The 17,380-nt window shown below is 33.0% G+C and overlaps 1 long non-coding RNA gene across 1 annotated transcript; it reads left to right on the plus strand.

The window, feature by feature from the left end:
- Positions 1–1,459: 1,459 nt before the first annotated feature.
- Positions 1,460–4,890, plus strand: LOC146992969 (uncharacterized). Its single transcript, XR_015038966.1, has 3 exons — positions 1,460–2,248; positions 4,344–4,513; positions 4,796–4,890. It is a non-coding gene; the product is annotated as an uncharacterized LOC146992969 (long non-coding RNA).
- Positions 4,891–17,380: the final 12,490 nt, after the last annotated feature.

The following is a 17,380-nucleotide window of genomic DNA, read 5'->3' on the forward strand; positions in this document are numbered from 1 at the left end:
CAAATTACACTAGAAGAGGCCAAAAGGGAAAAAAGGAATCATTAGATTTTAACTACTTTGACATTAAAGAATAATTATACACAAAGAGAAATATCTAATATTGTTTCTTAATATATAAAACTTTAAAAGTAGCCTTCTTTGTTTTACACTCCAGCAATGTGCTACATTGTTTTTAAAAGCATGACTGCAATCGATAGAAAAGCTGATTTTTCTAATACGACAGAAGTACAGTAAGCGAAAGGGGTTTTTAATATATGGGTACAACATGAATAATGAAAAAAAAAAAAATTAGACAGTTATTACGGATACACAGAATAAAAGGGATAATGATCTTCGAGAAGAGTAAATAATTGCAGCGCTGGTAGAAAGATGGCACCAAAAGACAAAGAGCAGGTAATTTTAAATCACAAATAAACAAAATAAACTCTACTGCTAGCTTTGAAGCAGGTGTTATATATTAAACTATCTTAATTCACACACAGAATTAGTGACATAACAGATCAAAATAGAGTAAGAATCAAACTCGCAATACATTAACATTAAAAGAGCTATACATATATACTTTTAAAGATTTTTTTTAAAAAAGGGCACAAAAACACCACTCTAAAAACAGACTTCGAAGAACATCTTGGAAACAAAAGTCGTATACCATAAAAGAAATATTTCATTCAGAATTTTAACGTAAGAACCGTTTCTAATTTTAAGTTCTTTTCTTACATGAGAGAGGACAGCTTAGTCCGATATACCAGAAGTTATCCTGAAATATTACCAGGTGGCTTTAATGTAATTATAGAAATTTTTCACTCAGGGAAAGAACATATTGTCTAGCTGCCCGGGTTCGAGCCCAGCTTTAATATAGGAAGCCAAAACACATCAAATGCCATTGAATGATAGAGGATTTTGAAATGTTACAAAAAATTTTAATGCAATTTCGCGGAAGAGCTATTGCAATTACCTACATACTAAAATTTTGACCAAAAATTCAAGAAAACTAAGATACTCCTTTTTCTTTCGAATGAATCAAAGTCATATACTAACGTAGAGATGCTCAACCTATTGTACTATGAAACCTAAACATAGGAATGCAATTTTGTCAGCTATGTGAGATGTCCAATACCGAGAAATTCTGTAAATTGTAGAATAGAACCTGCGTCTGAAAACAGACGAAAGGTAAAACATTATTCAAATACTTAACTTTTAGCATTGAAGCAGGTGTTCTATATTAAACTGTGTTAATTGACATACAGAATTAGTAATATAATAGCTCAAAATTTTGTAAGAACCAAACACGCATAACATAAACATTAAAAAATCTATATACATTTAAGCTGCGTTCAGACTGGCGCGGCAACGCGTTCGCGCGTAAAGCGTTAACCAATCAGAAGCGAGCTCAGAGGCAGCATTCGCCGGATGACGGATGGCCGGATGGATTGATTGAACTTCAACTTTTTGACGCTTGACGCGCGTGTTTCTCGATTCACGTGATTGCAACAACCAATGATTATGTTTGCTTACTTACCCGCTTACTACTGCAGCTTTGGAAGCTATTTTTACTCATTTTAGCACTTTGTACCAACAAAAAATCAAAAAAAAAAAAAAAAAAAAAAAAAAAAAAAAAAAAAAAAAAAAAAATGAGTGTTTCTCTAGCGACGGATGAACTTTTAATAAATGAAATTCAGAAATACCCGTATTTCTATAATCTGAACGATAAACGCCACAAAAATTCCCTGATGAGGAGAAATGCGTGGATCAGCATAGCTGAAGCCATTGGATCTACAGGTGAGTGGCATACAATTTTTCTGCATTTTAAACTGATTAAAATTCTTTCTATTTTAACTACTTATGCTAATTCTTGAAATATAACTAATTCAGTTTGACTAAAATTAACTTTTAAATAAACTCATAAAGCATGATTTACCGAATTTGTAAATTAAAAATATCGTAATTTCCTCTCATACTACTGCTTAAGTGAATACTATGTTTTATTTCATTTTTAGTTTATATTCTTTAATCAATTTAAATAACGAAGTATTACGATCTATGACTTTTCTACAGATTAAAGTTTCTCATATTTATGATTTCTTCTTGCAGCTGACAGATGCCAGGAGCGATACAAATCGCTCCGAGATCGCTTCAGGAAAGAAAAACGTTTGCTTAAGCAGACGAGTGGCAGTGGTGCAAAAAGGAAAAGAGAATGGCCACTGTTTCAATCAATGACATTTCTTGAGCCGTTTTTAATTGATAAAGAGTAAGATTTTTAAATTATGTACCTGTTCCACAATATTCTTGCATAGCATTATGATTAACTACATACAATATTATTTTACCTAACAGAACATTTTTTGAGGATTTTAATTTGGAAAGATAATTTTCAGCAATTAATATTTTTTAAATGTATATAGTTTCTTTTGTGTGAGTTTATATGGTTTGAAAATATGTTAGATATGCTTAAGGGATTGAAAATAGGTATTAGTATCCTATCAAATTAATATCATCACTGAAATTAATATACAAAAACATCTGAATGAAATTTAACATCAAATTTATTCATGTTAAAATCTATATATATTTTCAGAAGTGTTTCTATGAATTTTAAAGCACTTCTTTTTACCTTAAAAATTTGATTACTTTGAACAGGTCAAGTAATCAAATTTTGAACATTTGAACGTCCAAATTTAAGCTTTTTTCTTTTTTGTATAGAAGACCCTTTATCAAATGACAAACACTTAACTGTAATTCTTTAATACGATACTAAGAAGTTTTACTTTGAGAGAAACAAGTGCCTATTTATATCGTGAAAAAATATTATTTGAAAACTTCATCTTTTGATGCTGGGAATAAAATGTAAACATTATACAGTATAAAGTCCGGAATGATATAAAATCTGGACCTCAAAACTCCCCCACCTCATTTGCCTACCCAACCCCTCCATGCATAATAAAACATGTGAAGAGTCCCGATTCTTAATTTCACTTCTACACTAAATAAAATACATTCTTATTGAAGAAACAATCATTTTAGCATAAATTTGTACAATCAGTAATTTGGCTTCATTGCTGCGTTTGAGATGCATTGGCACACATCTCAAACAGAAACATTCCATATAGATATATCGCTGATGTGACACCAACCTGGCGAATCATTATTTATGTGTATTATACTTTCCTTTCATCATGCCATGTTTTGCCTAAACAATTTTTTTTTTATGTTAGAAATTGAATAATAAAGGAGTATGTTAACCTTTTATATTGACACTACGCTTGGCGATGATGAGGAAACATTTAACAAAAATTTCTTTGCATATACTAAAAAAAGATTTTGTTGATGAGACTCATAGACCCAAAGTTTAACTTTAGGGTTGCTGAGTTCATTGGAAAAAATGGCAACTTGCCATACAACAGCACTATTCAAGTGAGACTTCTTTAACACATTTTGAAAACAATCTTAAACATCATATGATGTTTTACTGAATGTTTACTGATGTTTACTGATGTTTATGAATTATGATGAACATACTTTCTTGGACAATTTTTTATTGAAATGATCTAGGGATGAAAATGAAAAAAATGTAGAGAAAAAGGTAACAGTAAAGAATAATGAAGGTATGTTGTACATAAGTAGAACTTAATAATTAAGCTTTGTAAAACTATTTTATTTCTTTAAATTCTTTCATAATTTGTATTATGCTTTATACATATTTTATTTATTTTTATGCAATACAGTGCATAAAAAAATAAATAAGAACTGTATAACATGTAATTCATTTTTTATTTAAAAACACATCATTAAAAACTGAGGTTGTTGTTTGGGGACTGCAATGGATTAATGGTATCTAAATATTTCTTAAAGAATAAAATTTTTTAGGATATGAGTAGATCAGATAAAAAGCTCAGTCGCAGAGCAAATTAAAAGTTGTCCACTCCATTGTAACACTGTATTATTAAAAGTTTGAAGTATAAATCTTTTGAAAATCAAAGTAAGTTAAGATTTAAAATATAGCCTATCAGAGAATCACTATACAATTTTGCTTGGTTTATTAATACATTTTAGTATACCTCCAGGTATAATCCACTAATTATATTAATTATTGATTGACTCAGGTAATGAAAAGGTTTATTCCATTAGCACAGTTTAGCAACATGCATTGTAAGCTGTACTTCCTTACAGGTCCATATGAAATTATTTTTGGTCTTTTGTATATTAAAGCATTTTAATTTTAAACATTTCTTGCTCTGCAACAATTTTTTTCAATAAAACTAATATACTGTTGAATTTGAATAAAATTTATGAGCATAAGGTTGAATTTTGCATAATCTGTAATTATTAATTTGAAATTGTTTCAGTACATGGTCTAATTTGAGCATCCAAAGCAGGAATTCATCATGCTCCAATGAAGCAACATGCTCCAATGAAGCATCATGCTCCACGGATTTTGAGCAGCTGGATGTGCAAGAGTCAGTGGATTTTGAAGATTTTGGACTAGAAACAGCTTCTGAGTCTACCTTACATAAAAGTATGTTAATATGAATTGGAATTCTGGTAGATTAAAAATTGTTATTTTTAAGTCATTTTTATACATGTTTAGATGATGAAAATTTTTTTTATATATACATGTGCTAATTTACAAAAATATGTTTAAATAATAATAAAAAAATTCTAATCTTCTAAAATGCACATGTATATATTCCAAATACAAAGCAAAATAGTGAAACAAATTTTAAAATATTTTCAGTAAAATATGCACAGTGGAGATTGAGATTACTATTTAATAATGAATTTTTTATTTATTTTTCAGATTCTTCTGGGAAAAAAATGATATGATCGACAAAGCCATTGCTTCTGTCCTTGAGACACAAGAGCACAACAACATAGATCATTTAATGTTGTTTATATCAAAAACAGTAGTCTTTTCCTCCAGAAAAGCAAAGGAAGGCTTGTAGAGGCCTTGCAAATTTTATTTTTGATTTAATGGATGATGAATAAACCCTAAATACATCCTTTATTATTGTGTTATTAGTCAAGTGTGTTAATAAGTTTAATTTGTCTAACAAGAAATTAAACATTTCATTCAAGACTTGTACACTACTTACATTTCCTAAGCAAAACTAATTCCTTAAATTTCTTAGGAACATGTAATCTTAAATTCAGTTAATACAAAGTTTATTTGGGAAACGTATATTCACATTATATTAATTATATAAATCTTATCACCTATGATTGTAAAAACAACAGTGGATATTTTTTTAATAAGTAATACTAGGAAGGTTTATGCACTCGAGTTCACTTTTGTAATTTAGACAATTAGTGTGACGTGAAATGTACATATTATTAAGGGTGACTGCTGCCTTCTTATCTGCACAGATTAATTATATCATATAGCTATACTTTTTTGATTTCACCAGTTATTTTCTTCCTCATATATGTCATTCTAAAGTAAATTTTTAGTATACACTCTTTGATGTTGAAAAATATTTTAATTTTTACACATATACAGACAAATTAAAATAAAATATGAATAAAATACAATTGGATAAATAAAAGAAAATTTACATAAATTATCATATGGCAATATACATATAAATAAGAAAGGACGCTTAACACCTAGTAAAAGTGTGCCTAATATTTATAAATTTCATTTTCTTGAAACTATAGCATCCTGCCATGGTACTGCCCCTTCTCTTATAAAGTAATTAGTGCATGAAATACGTACAGCAGCTGCATTCCTGCTGTACATATTTGAGGCAGAACGAGACACTTTACTCAAATTATGCATATTTTCCTCTCTCCATCGGCCCCTTAAAATATTGCCACTGCCATCATCCGTATCTGCGAAACCAGGAGGACAATATCGTCGTTCTTTTGCAGGTATCTGTTCCTCTTTACTACGTAAATAATTGTGCAAGCAGACAGATGCCTTCACAATATTCTCGCTGGTTGTAAGACCAGCTATAATCGGTTTACGCAGAATTCGGAATCTGGCAGCCATGATTCCAAATGCGTTCTCAACACATCTCCGTGCTCTTGATAGTCTGTAATTAAAAACAGACTTTTCTGTATCTAGGTCTCGACCAGGATATGGTCGCATTAAATTACTTTTAAGGGGAAAAGCTTCATCACCAATAAAAATGTATGGTAATGAATACTGTGATCCACGAACTGGAGAACTTTTAGGTAAGTTCAGTGCTTCTTCATCAAGAGCTTTATCAAAGGTGGAATTGATGAAAATTCCTCCATCACTCTGATGGCCAGCAGCTCCGATATCAACAATTATGAACTTATATTTCGCATCAGCTACGGCCATCAAAACAATACTGAATGAACCTTTGTAATTATAATACGTAGATCCAGTCCGTGGTGGAGCCTGTAATGAATTTAATTTTGATTAGGAATACAAGGCATCATAGTTCAAAAAACAAAAGTTTGAAACAGATTATCCAATTAAATAACATAAATGATGCTGCAAAGTTTTAACAATATACGAGGGTTGGAACTTTAATAGTGGCACCACAGCTGAAAAAACGCTATGCAACAAAACCAAAGAATATCGCGTATACCACACGTGAACTACATACCTTACCTCTCAGCAAAAAGACTCGTCCTGTCTACGTCACGCGCTTACGGAGTGACGCGAAGAACGGATCCTTGTATTAGCTCGCAGTCTAAAGTAAGTGTTGTCAGGATGTTTTCAAAACAAGAACAACGATGTTGGATAAAAATTGAATGTGCCAGACGTCGTAGTGTCTTCAAGAGGCTTGCGGGGAATCTGCATTGCCTTACAGAACCGTAGGAAGATGGGTGAAAGCATTTAATGAAGGACGCCAAAACGTGGCAGACATGCTGCGGCCAGGTCGTCCGAGTGTCAGCGATGCAGACGTGCAAGCTGTTGCCGCACTAATGGACAGTGATCGCCGCCAAACGATTCGTCAGCTGGCCGGACAAATAGGATTAGCGCATACGACTGTGCTGCACATTCTGAAGGAACGCCTGTCCATGAGAAAAATTGCTTCACGATGGGTTCCACATCAATTGACGGAAATGCAGAAATGGCTACGATACGATGCTGCCCGAACCCACCTGGAGCGCTATGAGCGCGAAGGAGATGCTTTTTTACGCCGTATCATTACGCTGGATGAGACTTGGGCCCGATCGTACCAGCCAGAACTGAAACGCCAATCAAACGAATGGCGTCATCACGGGTCACCATGACGTTCGAAATTTCATCAGATCCCCAGCAATGTGAAAGTTATGGTGATTCTTATGTATGACTGTGATGATGTCATCCTAACGCATATTGTTCCCCCACAGCAGACCATCACTGCGCAGTATTACTGCTCATTTTTAGAGCACAATCTCCGACCAAAAAAAACGGTGACACTTTCTGCAGAACGCTCCTCTCATTTTGCATGACAATGCTCGGGGCTGCATGCAGCGCAAGCTGTGACTGATTTGTTCAAGCAATGGGGCTGGGAAGTGCTTTACTATCCACCATACTCCTCATATCTAAGCCCTTGTGACTATGACTTAATTCCTAAGATGAAGGAACCACTTCGTGGCACTCACTTCCAAACTGTTCCTGAGATTCTTGCGGCAGTAGACTGGTCCATTCAAACTATCAACAAAACAGGCGCTGCTACAGGTATTCTGCGATGTCCACATCGTTGAAAACGGGTTGTACACAATGCTGGCGACTATATTGAAGGACTGTAAAACATGGTGACATGAATCACTTTTGTATCCCGTGTAAATAATTAGTTGCCTCTATTAAAGTTCCAAACACATTTACATACACGCACATACATAAGTGTAATAAAAACTTTTCATAACCTACTCATGGGAGTAGTGTGTGAAAGTCACATTATTTATTTTACAACAGTTATACGTACCTGAATGATGACATGCTTTCCGTCAATGGATCCAAGGCAGTGGGGGAACTGCCATAAAGCTTCATATTTCTGGGCAATGCGCAGCCACTTTTCTTCACTTGGAACTTCCAAAACAATTGGCTGTAATACATTGCACAAAGCAGCACAAGTATCTTTTTTATGAGAGAGACTGTGGACTTTCCCATTCGAAATGCAAATGACAAGCTTGTCATTAAATCTCCACTGGCAAGAAATCTTAAAAATGTGTAAAAAATTTCATGTACTATCACATATATTTTACATTAATATATTTACAAATCACAAAATAAATTATTTATTAATCAGATTAAATTACTTTTTACCCCTCTCACAAAGCAAAAGCTGAAGGTCATCTCACTAATAGCAGTAGCATTTTTGAGCAAATTTTGAATGTTAAATGAAAAAACATTAATGTTTGTACATATATCAGCTTAAATTTCACTAGAATTACCATCAGTGAATAAGATTTCACTAGAAAGCAAACCTTTTGACATTCTCATAGGCATTTTCTGAATGCATGATACTTTTCCACTTGCTTGCTTCCATTTAACGTGTCACAGCTCACTTCTTTGTGTCATCTATTGTCTTTAAATGTTAACTTACAAAAAAACATAGGGTGCAGATTGTATCCATTATGGTATGTAAATCAGGTGTGTGTGTGTGTGTGTGTATGATTATGGCAAAGCCTCGAGGGCTATCTGCCTAAGGGGAGGGATGCCTTCGTGGAGGACTTTTTAAGGGAAACTGGCTCGTATACACGTTACACATGGGGAAAACCACGAAAACGCCCATGCAGCCAGCCCGTTCGGGGGATCCGAACCTCGGACTGAACTACCAGCGTTCAGTGACTTTACCGCTCGGCCGCTGGTGGGCGTATGTAAATCAGGACAAACGTCTCAAGGATTATTTTGTCTTACAGCTACGTCTGTCTGCAAGTGCCATCATTCCATCATAAATATCTTTCATTTAAATTTCAATAAGGAATTCATAGTTAAGCAAGACAAAGGAGAGGGTGATCAGCATTTATGAAGCCAGGATTGCAGAAAATGGGAGTACATAATAATATCAATAAAATGCTCAAATGAAGAAAAATGTCCATAAAAAAAATAATAAAAAAAAACTGCTTGATAATCTATCAAAATTGATAGTCTATCTAACTAGAATTATCTTAATTCTTTTTAAATGATTAGTCTTTAAATGCTTTAAAAATTCTTGAAGGAAATACGAAATCAAACCGAACAATCTAAATGAAATACTTTAGACAAATGTTAAAAATATATAAATTATTTAAAAGAAAATTCTCAAGTTTATTAATAATAGTAAATCATAATTATCATTTATAAATGAGATATGGTCAATAATTTATACACAATAATCTAAAGCAACAGATTTGTTGCGAGTAAATAATCCTAGATTTCAAGATTCTTTATTTTGAACTTAGAATCTACAAAGTTTAAGGTTCCTTTTCTAAATTATTGAGTTCTTAATGTTTAATAACTTGTGAATACTAAGCAATTTGTTTAAAAATTTTAGGATGACTATTACTCATACAGAAAGGAAACTTGACAGAATGTGGCATTTAAATTAAGACAAAATTCAAATCTGGATTGATGCTGATTTTATGAAATACTTCTATGCATTGTGATCACACCTTGTCTGTTTTCCTCAAAATGCAAGATCACTTTTCACTCAAATTTTATAAAAACAAAGCCAAAGATTTAGCCTTCGTGACAATCTTTTATTAAAGAACACCTGAGCTTTTATTAAAGAACAAATTTATTAATATGGGAATTAATTATTCAAAACAAAAACTGCCAGCTATTTTGTAAGGAAAAATTATATAAAAAACAATTTCTTCAATAAGTTTTATATAAAATTGACTAATTTTAAACAGTGACATTTATGTATAACTAATTGGGGTAATTAAAATTACATTTAAGAATAAAAAAATACAAACATAAGGCAGAAAATATGATTTAATAACATTAAAATTATATAATTTTTATTACATGCCTCTTCAAAGTATAATATTTGGTAACTCTTTAAATCCTGCACACATTATACCAAAATATACTTAACTAAATCAATTTAAGGGAAGTACATGCATTATGTAAAAATTTTATATGCAGTGCTGTTTCTTATGGAAAACTCCACCTCAGAAGTTAAAACATGCAATTAAAAATTTTTAATAAACATTCAGAAAAATCAAAAATAAACTAAGTTAGATATATACATACCTTAATGTTACAGCCAAACGATCTTTTTCTAGAATACTTTGACGAAAATTACTATTTCTCTTCTGTATAGATGGTCCAACCAGGGCTAACAATTCATCGAAGTGACCAGGCGTCATGCGAAAATAACTGAAAAAACTTTCGAGATCATTTAGTCCCATTTCTTCAATTAAATTATCTGCATCTCCTTGCTGCAATCGTCTCTGAAATATGGGTCGAACCCACCACCTTCTATTTCTCCTTCTTCGTAATGCAAGAAGCAAAATTGGTTTCGATTTCGCCGAAATGGGATCCATTTTTATTTAAAATACACAAGCCGGGAAGAATCGGACGCGAACAAAACTCAATGCGCGGGAAGATTTGGCAGGAACGAAAAACAGGAAGTACGTTTCCCCCCAAGTTTCCGATACACAGAGCCATCTAGCGTGCATCTATGACAACTTTTGACGCGAAAGTTGCGCGTTAGTTTGAACTGGCGCACGCGGCAAGCGTTTTTTTACGCTTTGACGCTTGACGCCCCAACGGACCAGTGTGAACGCAGCTTTATTAGTGTTATGAGGGTTTATTCTGAAATATTATAAGGTCACTTTCAAAGAAATGATAGAACTTTTAACTTAGGGAAGGGACATTCTGCCTGGCTGCCCGGGTTCCATCGCAGCTTCTGTTACAAAAGTTTCATAGAAGAATTTTAAAAATCCAGAAACGAAACTTATGAAGAAATTATTGAACATACCTGGTTCTATGATTTAGCCATTCTTACAGACATAGTAACTAAATCTTAAATTTGAGGGAGGCGGCGAGAGAACTAAACTAAAGTCTTTGAATTAAAGGGTATTATAAATTCATTTTAAATCGAAATTAATTTTGTGAAAATATTACACAAATATGAGGAATATACATTTTTACCATAACGTAATGTACGTTTTGCCACTTTGAAAATCTGGAGAACTAAGGGGTGAAATATAAGAAAACTGAAAGAATCATTTGGAAAATCTCATAGAGCTTAAATTAGTTTCTAAATTAGATGTTTTGAGTGTATTTAAAATTAGGCTAACTACTTCATTCACTTCAAACCCATTACATAATACTAGTATTTAAGAAAAATGGTAAAAAACTGCAAATATGTTAAATAACAATTCTATTGATCTAGAAATGGAAATAACTGATTTTCATCCTAATTAAGATCAAGAATATCACAAAAAACCATTTGAATAGTCCTAGAACAGAAAAATCATGAACAGTTAAACTTTTAAACAGATAAATTCCTGCTTCCAATCTACTTAAAAATGTGAAAGAGGATTTTCAACAATGAACATGTTAAAATCAATGTTTAGATACAGGATAACAAATCAACATCCCAACAACTGCAAGGATTTAGCCATAACATCGCATGTATCAGAGGCAAAAAAAAACTCGCAGAAGAAATGCAGTGTTAAATTTCACATTAAAATACGATTTCCCTGTATTTAACTTTCATCTTGCTGAATTTTTTGTAAATAATACAAAGAGTATACCTTTTCTTTAACATATTATACCACACATTTTTATACTTTGTGTAATGTATTTATAACTGAAATATTAAAAGTGCACTAGATACTTGTGCTCGCCAAAATTTTATAAAATCAAAATTGGCTCCCTTTTAAGTTAAAGTTGCAAATAACTGCACTAAGGGAAGGAATGCAATTTTATTTCTTTGTCTGTATTTGGTTTCATTTTCATATAAAAAGAGTTTAAAATAGGGTTATCTAATTTTGTTATCTAGGTAACAAAATTTAAACACACATTTTCAGTAAAAATTACAGAATAAAAGATTTTGTTTCCCTGAAGATGCAACACCTCGCTATTCCAGGTATGGTACAGACTGCATACTGTCAGAAAGAAATTCCTTTCTTAAACAGGGAATCCATATACTTTAATCTGTTTTTACACAAGTACTGTTTATGACTAATGGTCCAGGAGTAAAATACTTTATAGTTAATCCATCTAAATTTTTATTATTTCCGGTCATCTGTATAGACTGTTTATTTATCACGACTAAACTACCAATCTCCATTCTAGATACCTCATATGATTCTTCAAGTCACGTTTCGTAGCCTATCATTTCTAATACAGCAGGTACTTGCTGAGCGCAGACTTGTAAAGCGTGATTTCGCGTATAGCAGTACCTAAAAGGATTCCATTTAATTTGTCCACTGCTAGAATTTCATTCATACGCGGTTCAACATTCATCCATCAACACCAGAAAGAATTTATCTGCTACTTTAAACAATTTCCATAGACTGAAAATGAAGTTAAAAAAAATCTTACAAATCTCAAATGCAAAGCATTCCGTAGAATTTTCACATATGGAAGTGCTAGTGAGAGGTTCGTGCTGTGCTCTGTTCAGATACTGTGACGGTTTGAAATGTCTGCGTTAATTGAAAATCCCGCGAGCTTCGAGGTGCGCTCAGTAATAAGGTTTCTGACTGCAAAAAACTGTAAACCGATAGAAATCTATCGGCAGCTTCGTGAAGTGTATGGGGACAACATTATTACTGAAGGTGGAGTGCGTCAGTGGGTCATAAGATTTCAAAATGGCCGAACCAATGTTCACGACGAAGATCGAAGTGGGAGACCCATCATAGTGACCGCCGAACTTCTCGAAAAAGTCGATGCTAAAGTCCGTGAAAATCGAAATTTCACAATAACGGAACTTTCTTTGAGTTTTCCACAAATTTCGCGAAGTTTGTTGCACGAAATCATCAGCGAAAAGCTTGGTTACCACAAGTTTTGTGCAAGATGGAAGGCAAGAAGAGGTAACGAAGTGGTTGAAGGCGCAGGCGGCCGAATTTTTCGACGAAGGAATTTCCAAGCTCGTACATCGCTACGATAAATGCCTTAATTTGTATGGTGACTATGTAGAAAAGTAGTATTTGAGTGTGGCTTTCATCTGTATATAATAAAATTTGTTTCCTATACTTTGTTTATTTTTTTATTCCAAAACGTAATCTACTTTCTGGATAGCCCTCGTACATTGGCTGTGCTAAGAGGTAAATTAATTATGGTATTACTTGTATTGTGTAGCAAATTCACTTAATTATTCAATAAGTACCAGAGGACATTTATTCTTAATTATTCTTGGTATACTTTGTTTGATAATTTTGTTTAGTTTTCCACTTAAGAAACTTAATAAAATTTAAGATATATATATTGGATAACAAATGTATGTTTTATTTAATTATTACTCATGATCATCACCAGTTCAACATGAGGCTAATCCGGTCCTTATAAATCACAACGCAATGCTAAATAGTTAGGTTAGATTTTAGGTAAATTTAATTTGTGTGAGGTATGTTCTTAAAAGGCACCTTAACACTTGAAAACACAAATATAATTATAATAGTTGTTGTTTTCTCCACTGAAGATTGAGATTAGAATCTTCCCAATCTGGAATAAAATAAGGCTTTTTTTGCAGACATTCTGCAGCTAAACGAAAGAAAGAAATCTATTTTAATAAATTGAGGTATTTTATATTTATTTCGCAGCATACATAAGGAAAAAATATGTGCATTAAATTTCGTGATGGTATGTCATCATACTGCTATAATTAATTTCAGGATTATGCCAGAGAAAATTTCCTGAAATTTGGAAATATTATTTACTAATAATAAATAAATTTAGAGGGAAGAAGCAACATTAAATTATATGAATAACATAAAAATAATTACTTAAAAATTGAATTAGAATAATCAACGATATTTTAGCGAATATAGTTATATTACATGGCTAGCCTAGATGACTGATTACTATTTATTTTACTGCAAAATGACAAGGTATTTATTAAAAAAAAAAAAAAAAAGTTTAAAAAGATTTTGCGGTAAAATTCTAGTATACGGTGAGGCTTTGGCACGATTTTGAAAATTGTCGCCAAGACCAAAATGACCCGTTTACTGCGCATCAAGATGTTGCCAAATCCCATTATTATTCTAACCAAAGAACGTCTATGTAAAGAAGAAAAGGTTCCATACAAGTAAAATGCTATTACGCCGCTAGAATGCGGAGGGAAAATTTGCCAAGGGATTTGGCGACGGAACCTGGCCGCCATAATTTCCCTCTCCGCGATGTGTACAGGAAATTGAGAAACACGTGTTAAGAAGAAACGCTTTTTAACAAAAATAAAACTACGAAAATCCGTTTTTAAATTATTGCGAAAAATCCAAGAAGAAACGTTTTATCAAAGGACGTTTCTTCTTGGATTTTTCGCAATAATTTTAAAAACGGATTTTCGTAATTTCCCCCCCCCTGAAAATAACTAATCCATGAATTAATTTACTTGCGCCAAAAAATATTTTCTTTTCCTTTAGAGTTTAACCACTTGCGCTAAGACTAAACTTCACAGTTGTGGTGCCGTGCGCTACAATATAACAAGTCGTAAAGTGTCTCATTTACGCCGCTCCGCATCTGCGAGTGCAATCCAGAGCTGTAACTCGAGAAATAAACAATCTCGTTGTTAGGCGACGTTTGCACCACGTTATTTTCATTTTTGCGATAAATGCTTATCGACGTGGTGTTCACGTCGCTCGCGGTTTGAGACAAAAGCATCTTGACGTGTGTGGCACGTCTTTTTAGCGCAAGTGGTTAAAGAAATTTTAAACGATATTCATTTTATGAACTCTTGATAACGTGACCTTCGAACTTCAACACCGGTTTCGAGCTTTGGCGACAGATATATCAGACATGCACAGCTGTTTTCCCTCTATGATGGAACGGAGCCACAGCCACGTCTGTTGCAGAGAGGTTTTCCTTCTTTACAATACATATTCTTTGATTCTAACCTCCATGGTACTGTATACTAGGATTAAACCCATTTTGTTTTATACGAGAACAGGTACTTTCTTTAGTTCATGCACTGCACATGCGATTCTCGAGAATATTGGAAACCAAAAGTTGCGGGAAAGTTGCTTTGTCTTTCTAAAAGACAATCAAATTGGAGCTGCGAAAATTGGTTCTATGCCAGCTACCCGAATGACACTCACGTGATACATAATTCGCCAAAAAAGTTATTTCTTCCGACGTCGGCGCAAAAATCGCTTTTCTTGGCGGGATCGTTGTATGAACTTCCCTGACTTTCCCAGATTTTGACAAAAATACTTAAATTCCCTGACTTTTCCCTGAATATTTTGGTCAATTTTCGAATTCCCTGACTTTTCCCGGTTCTCCCGGTTTTCCAGGTAGCGTGGCAACCCTGAATTAAAGAAAAAAACGGACACTTTAAAAGAGCTACTGGGAAATATGTGCTCTTTACAGCGATATGGTTACAGTTGCATCAGTCATTCTTATAAGCAAAAGACATCAGCTTTTTCAAAAAATAATTCTGTCATGTATTTGCCAAGAGAACGAAAACAAGTCCTAAAGAAACTTTCAGAGTGCTTTTCAAAACCAAGTTGAAAGTTAGTCTGCAGAATTTTACTTCGATAATAATAAAACATCTCTGATTTTATTTCAAAATAAATTTTTTTTTATCGATTTTAAAGAGATCTTCGCAAATTGGTTCATAAAACTTCACAATATGCCAAAATTGTTCAGATTAGGGACAAAATATAATAAAGTATGCTTAAAACAACTAAGAAAAAGCACATTTTGAGCATCCTTAACAGAAGACAATTTGGCTCCACTAACTTTCTTTACGAGTATACATTAAATTTTTATTTACATTTCTTTTTTATTCAACACTTAACTTTCAATGGTTTTAAGAGAAACAGCACTTGATAGAGAGTAAATTCGGAAAAAACTGAAACAAAATTGGTTTATACCCAGGCAGTGCAATTACACTGGCCTGTTAGGAAGAGAAGACCCCGTTGGACATGGAAAATATTAGGCCACACAGAGAGGAAAATGTTTAGCCTCCTCCTCGAAATGCGAAAGGAGGCCACTTGGGAAAAAATTACACAACAGCAGTACTTTTGAAACCACTACGAAGCAACAGAACTCTAACAAATCTCAGACTTCTGATAATTATAGTGTGATTAACAGTTCAACCTCACTTCGAATATTACAATACAATATAGAGAAAGCACCAATTCAGTCACTTCAATATGAAATTCAAAACCTACGAAATTAATGCACAAATGCTACCCTAACCATTAAAACATAATGTGACGCGTTCATGTAAAATAAATAACTAGTAAAGCTCCAATATAAAGCAACATGTGAAAAAGGATGGACAAATTATAACATTCAAGTATTTCTAGTGGAAATAAAGTTGATATAAAACAAGACCTACCAGCCACAGATGTCTTTTTGCTCTGCATTATTCCTCCGTTCTCTTCATCATCGTTCTTCTTCCTTCACGATATCATGTTCTGCATTCCAAGAGTGCACAAAAGTGATGACAAATTACACTAGAAGAGGCCAAAAGGGAAAAAAAAAAAGGAATCATTAGATTTTAACTACTTTGATATTAAAGAATAATTATACACAAAGAGAAATATCTAATATTGTTTCTTAATATATAAAACTTCAAGAGTCGCCTTCTGTGTTTTAAACTCCAGCAATGTGCTACATTGTTACTAAAAGCATGACTGCAATCGATAGAAAAGCTGATTTTCCTAATACGACAGAAGTAGAGTAAGCGAAAGGGGTTTTTAATATATGGGTACAACATGAATAATGAAAGAAAAAAAAAATAGACAGTTATTACGGATACACAGAATAAAAGGGATAATGATCTTCAAGAAGAGTAAATAATTGCAGCGCTGGAAGAAAGATGACACCAAAAGACAAAGAGCAAGTAATTTTAAATCACAAATAAACAAAATAAACTTTACTGCTAGCTTTGAAGCAGGTGTTATATATTAAACTATCTTAATTCACACACAGAATTAGTGACATAACAGATCAAAATAGAGTAATCAAACTCGCAATACATTAATATTAAAAGAGCTATACATATATACTTTTAAAGATTTTTTTAAAAAAGGGCACAAAAACACCTCTCTTAAAAACAGACTTCGAAGAACATCTTGGAAACAAAAGTCGTATACCATAAAAGAAATATTTCATTCAGAATTTTAACGTAAGAACCATTTCTAATTTCAAGTTCTCTACTTAGGTACTCTCATCCATGAGAGAGGACAGCTAGTGCGATGTACCAGAAATTATCTTGAAATATTACCAGGTGACTTTAATGTAATTATAGAAATATTTCACTCAGGGAATGAACATATTGTGTAGCTGCCCGGGTTCGAGCCCAGCTTTAATATAGTA

The sequence above is a fragment of the Stegodyphus dumicola genome, chromosome X2 (genome assembly GCF_044657685.1).
Source record: "Stegodyphus dumicola isolate Sdum_Otavi_A_Nest chromosome X2, ASM4465768v1".
NCBI lineage: Eukaryota > Metazoa > Arthropoda > Arachnida > Araneae > Eresidae > Stegodyphus > Stegodyphus dumicola.